Source organism: Grampus griseus (assembly GCF_964374135.1).
Source record: "Grampus griseus genome assembly, chromosome: 2".
NCBI classification, from domain to species: domain Eukaryota; kingdom Metazoa; phylum Chordata; class Mammalia; order Artiodactyla; family Delphinidae; genus Grampus; species Grampus griseus.
In genome coordinates this window covers 135,117,017-135,129,158 of record NC_139018.1, presented here as the reverse complement: position 1 = coordinate 135,129,158, position 12,142 = coordinate 135,117,017, and the positions used below count along the sequence as shown (strand labels likewise).

The following is a 12,142-nucleotide window of genomic DNA, read 5'->3' as shown; positions in this document are numbered from 1 at the left end:
ATGGAAGAAATAAAAAACAGTCAATAGCAGATTGAATCCAACAATATATAAAAATACATCATGATGAGGACTTCCCTGGTGGTCCAGGGGGTAAGACTCCACACTCCTAGCCAGTGCAAGGGATCTGGGTTCGATCCTTGGCTGGGGAACTAGATCCCACATGCATGCTTCTTAGTTAAGAAGCCCACATGCCACAACTAAGACCTGGCACAGCCAAAATAAATAAATAGTAAAGAGATTTTTAAAAAATACATCATGACCAACTGAGGATTACCAAAGGAATACAAGGCTAGTTCAACATTCAAAAATCAGTGCAATTCACCATATCTACAAAGTAAAGAAGAAAAAACGTATGATCATCTCAATACATGCAGAAGCCTGTGACAACATTCAGTATCCATTCATGACAAAAACTCTCAGCAAACTAGAAACAGAACTTTCTCAACTTGATAACGGACATCTTTACTACTACAAAAACAAACAAACTATAAAGATCATCATGTTAATGGTGAAACACAAATGTTTTCCCCCTAACATCAGGAAAAGATGTCCACTTTCAAAACTCCTCGTCAACATCATACTGGGTGTCCTAGCCAGTTCAATAAAGCAAGAAAAAGAAATAAACATACAGACTACAAAGGAAGAAATCAAACTTCCTGTATTGGCCACTGACATTACTGTCTATAAAGAAGATCCCAAGTGAGTTTAGCAAGGTTTTAAGACACCAGGTCGGCATACAGAATTCAATCCTATTTCTACATACTAGCAATGGACAACTGGAAACTGAAATTTTAAAAGCATCATTTACAAGAGCACCAGAAAGCATGAAATACATACTAATCTTACAAAATATGTGCAAGATCCATTTATTAAAAACTACAGGCTTCCCTGGTGGCGCAGTGGTTGAGAGTCTGCCTGCCGATGCAGGGGACACGGGTTCATGCCCCGTCCGGGAAGGTCCCACATGCCGCAGAGCAGCTGGGCCTGTGAGCCATGGCCGCTGAGCCTGCACGTCCAGAGCCTGTGCTCCGCAAAGGGAGAGGCCACAACAGTGAGAGGCCTGCGTACCGCAAAAAAAAAAAAAAAAAAAACTACAAAACACTAATAAAAACGTCAAGAAAGGTCTAAGTAAATAAATATAACATGTTCATGATTCAATATCATTAAGCTGTCAATTCTCCCCTAAGTAATTTACAGATTCAATGCAATGCCAATCAAAAATCTCAGCAGGATTTTTTATATATATCAACAAGCTGATTCTAAAATGTACCTGAGGGAATTCCCTGGTGGTCCAGGGGTTAAGACTCCGTGCTTTCACTGCCGAGAGCCTGGGTTTGACCCCTGGTCGGGGAATTAGGATCCCACAAGCCACGTGATGCGGCCAAAAAATAAACAGATATAAATTAATTAATTAATTAAAAATTAAAATAAATAAATAAAATGTCCTTGGAAAGGCAAAGCACCTATAATACTCAAAAACAATTCTGAAAAATAACACAATTAGAGAACTCATACTACCTGATTTCAAGACTTAGTATAAAACTACAGTAATCAAGAGTGTGGTAATGGAAAAATGAAAGACACAGATCAATGGAACAGAATACAGAAACAGACCCACACATATATGATCAACTGGCTTTCAGCAAAGGTACAAAGGTAATTCAATAGAGAAAGATGTATTTTCAAAAAAAACTACTGGAACAACTAAACACCCATATGCAAAAAAAATAAATCTCAATCCACACTTTGCATCCCTTGAAGAAATAACTCAAAGTGATTCATAAACCTAAATGTAAAATTCGGAATTATAGCAGAAGGCAGACAGCAGAAGAAGAACGACAATCCTGCAGCCTGTGGAACAAAAACCACATTCACAAAAGACAAGATGAAAAGGCAGACAGCTATGTACCAGATGAAGGAACAAGATAAAACCCCAGAAAAACAAATAAATGAAATGGAGATAGACAAACTTCCAGAAAAAGAATTCAGAATAATGATACTGAAGATGACACAGGATCTCAGAAAAAGAATGGAGGCAAAGATAGAAAAGATGCAAGAAATGTTTAACAAAGACCTAGAAGAATTAAAGAACAAACACCTACAAGAATTAAAGAACAAACAAACAGAGATGAACAATAAAATAACTGAAATGAAAAAATACACTAGAAAGAACCAATAGCAGAATAACTGAGGCAGAAGAACGACAGAATTGTGGAATTCACTGCCACAGAACAAAGAAAAAAGAATGAAAAGAAATGAAGACAGCCTAAGAGACCTCTAGGACAACATTAACCGCATCAACATTAGCATTATAGGGGTCCCAGGACGAGAAGAGAGAGAAAGGACCTGAGAAAATATTTGAAGAGATTATAGTCAAAAACTTCCCTAACATGGGAAAGGAAATAACCACCCAACACCAGGAAGCGCAGAGAGTCCTAGGCAGGAGAAACACAAGGAGAAACACGCTGAGACACATAGTAATCAAATTGGCAAAAATTAAAGACAAAGAAAAATTACTGAAAGCAACCAGGGAAAAATGACAAATAACATACAAGGGAACTCCCATAAGGTTAACAGCTGATTTCTCAGCAGAAACTCTACAAGCCAGAGGGAGTGGCATGATATATTTAAAGTGATGAAAGGGAAGAACCTACAACCAAGATTACTCTGTCTGGCAAGGATCTCATTCAGATTCGACGAAAAAATCAAAAGCTTTACAGACAAGCAAAAGCTAAGAGAATTTAGCACCACCAAACCAGCTTTACAACGAATGCTAAAGGAACTTTTCTAAGAAGAAAACATGAGAAGAAAAGGACCTACAAAAACAAACCCATAACAATTATGAAAATGGTAATAGGAACATACATATTGATAACTACCTTAAACGTGAATGGATTAAATGCTCCAAGCAAAAGACACAGGATCACTGAATGGACACAAAAACAAGACCCATATTTATGCTGTCTATAAAAGACCCACTTCAGACCTAGGGACACATTCAGACTGAAAGTGAGGGGATGGAGAAAGATATTCCATGTGAATGGAAATCAAAAGAAAGCTGGAGTAGCAATACTCATCAGATAAAATAGACCTTAAAATAAAGAACGTTACAAGAAACAAGGATGGACACTATATAATGATCAAGGGATCAATCCAAGAAGAAGAGACAGCAATTATAAATATATATGCACCCAACATAGGAGCACCTCATTATGTAAGGCAACTACTAACAGCTATAAAAGAGGAAATCGACAGTAACACAACAATACTGGGGGACTTTTAACACCTCACTTACACCAATGGACAGATCATCCAAACAGAAAATGAATAAGGAAACACAAGCTGTAAATGACACAACAGACCAGATAGATTTAATTGATATTTATAGGACATTCCATCCAAAAAGAGCAGATTACACTTTCTTCTCAAGCGCGCACAGAACATTCTCCAGGATAGATCACATCTTGGGTCACGAACCAGTAAATTTAAGAAAGCTGAAATCATATCAAACACTTTTTGTGACCACAATGCTATGAGATTAGAAATCAATTACAGGGGGAAAAAAATGTAAAAAACACAAACACATGGAGGTTAAACAATACAGTGCTAAATAACCAAGGGATCACTAAAAAAATCAAAGAGGAAATCAAAAAATACCTAGAGACAAATGACAATGAAAACACAATGATCCAAAACCTATGGGATGCAGCAAAAGCAGTTCTAAGAGGAAAGATTATAGCAGTACAAGCCTACCTCAAGAAACAAGAAAAATCTCAAATAAACAATCTAACCTTATACCTAAAGGAACTACAGAAATAAGAACCAACAAAACCCAAAGTTCGTAGAAGGAAAGAAATCATAAAGATCAGAGCAGAAATAAATGAAATAGAAACAAAGATCAATAAAACTAAAAGCTGGTTCTTTGCGAAGATAAAATTGATAAACCATTAGCAAGACTCATCAAGAAAAAGAGGACTCAAATCAATAAAATTAGAAATGAAAAAGGAGAAGTTACAACAGACACCAGAGAAATACAAAGCATCTTAAGAGACTACTACAAGCAACTCTATGCCAATAAAATGGACAACCTGGAAGAAATGGACAAATTCTTAGAAATGTATAACCTTCCGAGACTGAACCGGGAAGAAATAGAAAGTATGAACAGACCAATCACAATCACTGAAATTGAACCTCTGATTTAAAATCTTCCAACAAACAAAAGTCCAGGACCAGATGGCTTTACAGGTGAATTTTATCAAACATATAGAGAAGAGCTAACACCCATCCTTCTCAAACTCTTCCAAAAAATTGCAGAGGAAGGAACATTCCCAAACTCATGCTATGAGGCCACCATCACCCTGATACCAAAACCAGACAAAGGTACTACAAAAAAAGAAAATTACACACCAGTATCACTGATGAATATAGATACAAAAATCCTTAACAAAATACTAGCAAACAGAATCCAACAACACATTAAAAGGATCATACACCATGATCAAGTGGGATTTATCCCAGGGATGCAAGGATTCTACAATATACGCAAATCAATTCATGTGATACACCATATTAACAAATTGAAGAATAAAAACCATATGATCATCTCAATAGATGCAGAAAAAGCTTCTGACAAAATTCAACACCCATTTATGATAAAAACTCTCCAGAAAGTGGGCACAGAGGGAACCTACCTCAACATAATAAAGGCCATATACGATAAACCCACAGCAAACATCATTCTCATGGTGAAAAACTGAAGGCATTTCCTCTAAGATCAGGAACAAGACAACGATGTCCACTCTCGGCACAATTATTCAACATAGTTTTTGAAGTCCTAGCCACGGCAATCAGAGAAGAAAAACAAACAAAAGGAATACAAATTGGAAAAGAAATAAAACTAAAAAAAAAAAACCAAAAAAAACCCTCTGAATTATAAAAATTCTAGGAGAAAATACAGGGGCAAGTCTTTGCACTCTCAGATGGGGCAATAATAAGAAAGCAATCAACTCTAATTCAAAAAGTTTAAAACTCCAATTCAAAAAGATACATGCACCCCAATGTTCATAGCAGCACTATTTACCAGAGCCAAGAAATGGAAACAAACCAAGTGCCCAATACACACACAATGGAATATTATCCTTTTTTTATAAATTTTAATCAACTATAAAAAGATATATGGAGGACAAATAGGGAAAGTTGAATATGCACTGAATACTTCTATAGAATTGTTCATATTTTAGGTGTTATTATATTTGGTTATGTAGAACAAGGATTAGCAAACTTTTTCTCTAAAAAGTGAGATAGTAAATATGTTCTGCTTTGTGGACCACAGGGCTTCTCGTAACTGTTCTGTCAGTGTAGCACCAAAGCAGTCACAGACAATATGTAAACAAAGGAGCACTGCTATGCCCCAATAAAACTTTATTTATTAAAAAACAAATGTTCATTGCAGCTCTATTTACAATAGCCAGGACATGGAAGCAACCTAAATGTCCATCGACAGATGAATGGATAAAGAAGATGTGGCACATATATACAATGGAATATTACTCAGCCCTAAAAAGAAACGAAATTGAGTTATTTGTAGTGAGGTGGGTGGACCTAGAGTCTGTCATACAGAGTGAAGTCAGAAAGAGAAAAACAAATACCGTATGCTAACACATATTTATGGAATCTAAAAAAAAGACGGTTCTGAAGAACCTAGGGCCAGGACAGGAATAAAGACACAGACGTGGAGAATGGACTTGAGGACACGGGGAGGGGGAATGGTAAGCTGGGACGAAGTGAGAGAGTGACATGGACACATATACACTACCAAATGTAAAATTGCTAGCTAGTGGGAAGCAGTCGAATAGCACAGGGAGATCAGCTCGGTGCTTTGTGACCACCTAGAGGGGTGGGATAGGGAGAGTGGGAGAGAGATGCAAGAGGGAGGAGATATGGGGTATATATATATGTACAGCTGATTCACTTTGTTATAAACCAAAAAAAAAAAAAAAGGCAGTAGGCCAGATTGGCCTGAGGGCCATAGTTTGCAGACAAAACTCTAGTGACAGAGAGCAGAGTAGTGGTTGCCTATAGCAAGGTAGGCAGCAGGGTGAGGGCTGAAGGCAGAACTGTCTGGAAAGCAGAAAGGGAACTTTCTGGAGTGATGGAAACATTCTATACCTTGATTGTGTTAAGTTACATGCATGGATACATTTGTCAAAACTCATCAAACTCCATATAGTTAAAATGGGTGCATTTTATCATATAAACAATAACTCAGTAAACCTGATTTGTTTAAAAATGTACTCTTTTCAGGTGACAGCATCAATGATGTGAAAAACATGCCCTTTGGAGCCAGAATAATCTGAGTTCAAATTTTAGCACCAAAAATTTAACAACTATGTGACCCCTGTCAAATCACTTTTGAGGGTGTTTCCTCCCCTTAAAATGGGTTAATAATTCCTGCTTCATACGTTGGTTTCAAAAATGAAATAAATGTATGTAAGACACATAGTATAACATCTGGCACATAAGAGGCACACTCCCTCATTTTTTAAGCTTTTAAAAAATAATTTAAGAAAATGAGTCAGTAAAGATCAGACAACTACACTAGCTTCTTTTGTACTCTTCTGAAACATTCTGACATTCTTTGTTCACTGTTTACTGTGGTTTCACCTGACTTCAAGCACTGGCATCCAATGTCAGTTCCTGTGATTTCAGAGTAACTTGGGTCTCACAGCAAGCACTGAGTTTAGAAAAATACTCCATGACAAATATGTTATAAAAGCAAATCTGAGAAGAGCCAAAAGTAAGAAGTATCCATTTTCACAAGTAAGGAGAATGGCAACAGAAATGGTATAATATTTATAAAGAAAAACCAATAAACTTAGTTGGATGTTTTCTCCTTTTATAGACTAGGATTTGAATTTTATCCAAACCAGTAGCCAACCAACAAAACTACAAAATGACAAAGCATCTCTATAGTGCTTTATCTCGAGCGTTTCTCATGACAGTAGTGGTAGTAGGTAGGATGACAATATCAAATTTGTTCTTATTTTATAAGTAAGGATACTAAGTCTGAGACAGATGAAGTGGCCTGCTCAAGGACACACTGCCAATAATTGGCGAAGTTCGGATGTGAAGTCAGCCATGTGGCCCCGTATCATATGCCTTCAGTAGACATCACCATCGGAGAGTTATCTTGGGTTTGTGAAACTCTACATAGCTCCTAGGTGCTGTTCTCTTGCTTGACATCTTTGGCTGTCTAAAAGACTAATTCATTACAGTGTGACATACTTAATTCCTAACCATTCAGGAATAACTAGCCTTTTGAAGTGGTAAAGACTATTTTTGTGGCCAAATATGGGCTTAAGATAGGATCATAAGTGAAAATTCAAAAGGACCGATTTCTGGGACTTCCCTGTTGGTCCAGCGGGTAAGACTCTGCACTCCCAATGCAGGGGGCCCAGGTTCGATCCCTGGTCGGGGAACTAGATCCCACGTACATGCCGCAACTAGAGTCCTCATGCCGCAACTAGAGTCCTCATGCCGCAACTAAGACCCGGCACAGCCAAAATAAATAATAATAAATATCAAAAGGACTGATTTCTAATAGAAGAGCCTACAGAGTGACATAAATTGTAAATCCCTCACACCATCTCCTTCTCCCCATCCCAATACCCACATCACACACACTGATATCCACACCTTCCCCACGCTCTGAACACAGCTCTGAAGAGGTAAAAAAGGAAAACACACCATTGTCCCACACAAGTATTCGTAACAATCACAGTATCTCAGTATCAGGTCTACTGGTCCATTCTCTGAGCAAGGACTGACAAATATGGGTTATCTACCCATCTTCTACTTATATGTCCCAGTCAACCGAGAGGTGGACCACAAGACCATAAATGTGAAGACATATGAATGAAACAAACTTCCTTCCACGAACAGCTTCTTCCTCTTCCCCCACTTACAGTGGGGTAAGACAGCCCGACAGTGACTCAGGAGCACTGCTTCTGAATGAATGCCTGTCCCCATCAGTAATAACCAAGTTTATTCAAGCACACTTCAATGTTAACTTTAAAAGAGGGGATTATCAAAAGTCCAAGTGTGTTCATCTAGCTTTGTCGACTTTTTTTCCTCAATACGTGAGTCTGGTCAAATATAATTTTTAAAGGTTTACTACAATCCTTCATGGTTAACTTTTTGCCCTTATTTTATAAGAAAATAAATGGAAAGATGAGATTCAATATACAGAAATGTCCATGACAGGTTAATATTTCTAGAATGTATTTATTCCACTTGGTATTCTGAATATTCTAAACAAAGCTGGAATAACTGATTTAAATCACTGTTTCCTTCCACAAATGGTGGCACCTTCAAAAGTGTTATCTTGAAGGGGAAGTAAATGATTTGCTCAAGTCTCTGAATTGTACTACTGCTATATTAACCCACAGTCCAGTCCCATCTTAATCAAGTTTGAGAAACGTAGTCATAATCGATTCCTGTTATTTTTCAAAATTAAGGTAAAATAAGGAAGAAAAGCTGGAACTAAATAACTCAGATATCCTATTACAAATGTTGAAAACAACCCATCTCTAACGATTTCCTAAACACTATAAATGCATAGAGTTCTATCCTACAGAGACACTCTGCAAAGCCCACTCAAAGACTAAGAGCAGACTGAGAAGATAAAACTGCTGTTTTCTATTAACATTCAGCTCAACCCGCACCTTTAAAAAACTGCATTTAAGACTCTCAATTCTCAGAAGCATTCCCCCTTTACGAAACAGACAGCTAAACCACTGTGCTCAGAAGCATCAGACTTCTAAAAATGCTTTAACTCATACAAAAATTATCCAAATTACTGTCATTACAGCTACCAGGTAACAGGCACCTACTTAACGGTTGGCACACTATGAAGTACGGCACATAGTTTCATTTATTGCTAAGAATGCTGTAAAGTATGTTACTATACCTTACACAGTAGGAAACTGAAGCTCTGAGGGGATAAGTGACCTGCTCAAGGCTACCCAACTAGTCAATGGAAGGGTGGGGATTTGAACTCAAATTTACCTAATTCCAAAAAATGTACATTCTTCTAAACTGTGCTACCTCCCCATTTCACAACAGAGGTATGAACAGGCAGAGGAGTGAATGGATTAGTCCAGAAGTCTTAATCATTTCACCAAAAAAGGGAGAAATTTTCTCGATTAGAACCACTTTCTGAAATCCATAGCGCACTATTTAAACCTCAATTCTTTTCAAGAAGTAATTAACAGGTTAAAAAGAAAGGTTAGAAATCCTTATAAAGTACACTACGTTTCATCACAGATCTACAAGTGAGCTGCCATGTTTAACAAGTCCCCAGAGTTAGTGGTTCTCTGGGTACCACACTAGGGTGAAGTACCAAGCACTTCACCCAATTCAAACGCATCCTGAGCACCTGAGCTGTGTTAAGACTCCTTCCTGGCACAGAGGCACAAAGCTAAGACCCATCACAGCCCTCAGGGAGTTAACAGGCTAGAAGAGGAGTCCATTTATACTACATATGCAGTTACTATTAGTCAGGCAAAAAAAATGAAGTGTGAGAAATCCTAAAACAAAAGTATGTATAACATGCTATCAGAGAGGGAAAGCAACTGGCCTACTTGTCACACGTTCTAAGTAGTGTTTGTTTACATTTTGTCTCTCCCTGACAACGCCTTCCAACCTCTGTCACCGTCCCGCCCCACACACAGGTACACACAGTACACACAACCACACAACCAGGAAGGAAAGCCCTAAGAGCAAGGATTATGATTCCTAAAAGTGACCTTGTTGTACTTTAAAAATACAAGCTTATGCCATTAGGACATTTTTCTTTAGCTTTGTCAGGTGAAGTAAGTTGCTTTTTCAAAGCAAAATTAGGCCAACCTAACCAGGAAAACCTGGGCAACACTTCACATTACTCACTTAGCATGAGAAACCAATCAATGCATATTGACCCACACCATATTTCTCAAATTTTTCTTGTTAATTTAGCAGATGGCAAAGGGATATACAACTGATAGGAACACATTCTGGTCATTTTGTTCCACCACGCAATCTGACAGACATTTAGGCTTGTTCCACCGAGGGGATTTAAACAGAATCATTCTCACATCATAAGGCAAATGAACTGAATTCAGCAGAACCGATGCACCCAAAGCTTGACAACAAGGCTTGTACTTCTTGCAGTCTACAAATCCCCTAGAGACCACGAAAGCCTACAGGACTGTAACAATGATTTATCTCAGCTGATCACAACTCTGATCACAACTCTGATCACTCACAACAGCTGATCCTTTACAAACTTGCAAAAATGATCTTTCCAAAACTGCCAGCATTTATCCTGATCTGGGCAATCCAACGGTTTAAAAAAATAAAGTTATTTATGAAAATAAAACTGGGGGGGGGCTGTTGAATAAGTAAAAAAGGCACACTGCTTTTTCCTTTGGTTCTATATGCCTGGGGCAACAAACTCTCAAAATAACTTCACTGAGGAGTGTAAAAGTTAAGACGAACACCAAAATATTGCTCAATCCAACTTACATTGTTAACTCCTGAGTTCACAGTAAGATCTAGAAACTTAAATGTGACGGAATCATTTTGCTGTAAGAACTAGTTAAAAAAAAAAAAAGCCAATCCTTTTTTCTGATAGAAAAACTCTTGAGGATTTCCCCCACATTTATTTTAAAATCTTAACATACGAGTTGACTTTGGGGGGGGGGGGAACGGGGGGAAGGGAGAGGGGTTCAATAGCCATATTTATCCAAAAAAAAGTTTGGTTTGGTCTCAAAGTATGTTTGCATCTGAACTCAACAGAGCTGAGCCCATGGCACGGTCCCAAAGCGGGTCCCCTCGGGCTGCACGTCTCCGACCCGCGCGGGTGCCCCGGCCGCGCCCCCGGGAACAGGCCCTGAGAGCGCCCCCCTAAGGCGGGTAAGGCCCGGCGTGTTTACCGCTCGCGCCGGCCCCCGAGAGCCGCTCCCTCGCGGCCGCAGCACTTGTTCGCCGACTCCCGGACGGAAGGGACCCGTGGGGCAGCCGCAGCTGCTACCGTGGCCCCCGCTCCCATAGGAGCCGACCGGGCAAGGCCGGGGGTCCAGGCACCTGAAGGGGCATGGCGGCCGTGCCCCCCACTCCGGGAGTGGAGGCGGCCCCGAAGTTGGGCTGCGGGAGCGGCAAGGCGCGCCGCGGCCCCGGGGCAGACAATGCGTGAAGGGGGCCGCGGAGGGAGGCGGGGGCCGCAGAGCCGGGGAGCGCTCCCGCGCCGCCCATTCATCCCCGCCCGCGCGCCCCTGCCCAGCCCCCGCAGCCCCGGACCCCCGCTCCGGCCCCCGCCGGAGGACCGGCCGCTGGGGGAGGGCCCCGCGCTCCCCACCCGCGACCCCTCCTCAAATCACAAAACTTCCCCCAACTCCGCCAACTAAGTTGCGCTCTCACCGTGAGGCGCCCGGGGCTCCCCCGCGGGCCGAGCCGGAGCAGCTCCGCACCTTCGCCGCGGAGAAAGACAATAGGCGGCCGCTCCTCCGGCGGCAAAGGCCGTGGTGGTGGCAACGGCTTGAAAGTGCGGCGGCAGAGGCGAGGAGAGGGCGCGGCGACCTCGGCGGAGCCTAGGAGCTTCACCTCAGCGGCTCCGGCTCCCTGCTGTCCCTACACACAGCCTCAACGAGCCCGCGCATGCGCCACAAGCTACTCGGGGATGGGCGGGGCACCCGGGAAGGGCCGTAACGCCTACGAGCTCTCCTGTGAGTAAGCGCGGAGCCGGGGGCCGCGAGCCGGGGTTGCACAGCAGAGCTGCCCATCAAGCTCCGTGAGACCAATAGGAAGACACCTGGGCGGTCCCCTCGGGTTGCTAAGGAAGGCTGAGGTTGACCGCAGCTGCATCGCTGCGGCAAAGTGATCAAAGTCGGGTGGCTGGTAGAGGTGCCGACTGAAATGCTCACCCACCCTCTCCTCTGCTCCCTGACTCCGGAAGACTCCCTTCCTCTGTGTAAGGGTGCTTACCTGAGATGTAGCATTTACCGTAACACATACTGAAATGATTTACTCTTCTGTTTCCCTCCACTTGAAATCAGAAAGTGGGGTCTTTTCTGGGTCCAGTGCCTGAGAGAGTCGTTGCTAGGTA

At 41.2% G+C, this 12,142-nt stretch overlaps 1 protein-coding gene across 6 annotated transcripts in view; it reads right to left on the bottom strand.

The window, feature by feature from the left end:
• The window catches only part of AKAP13 (A-kinase anchoring protein 13), a gene marked incomplete at its 5' end in the record, with an annotated part of 342,651 nt that extends 330,998 nt beyond the window's left edge, over positions 1-11,653 (bottom strand). For all 6 annotated transcript variants that reach the window (XM_082649215.1, XM_082649216.1, XM_082649217.1 and 3 more), the window contains one exon: positions 11,458-11,653. The remainder of the gene's footprint in view (positions 1-11,457) is intronic.
• Between the last annotated feature and the right edge of the window lie 489 nt (positions 11,654-12,142).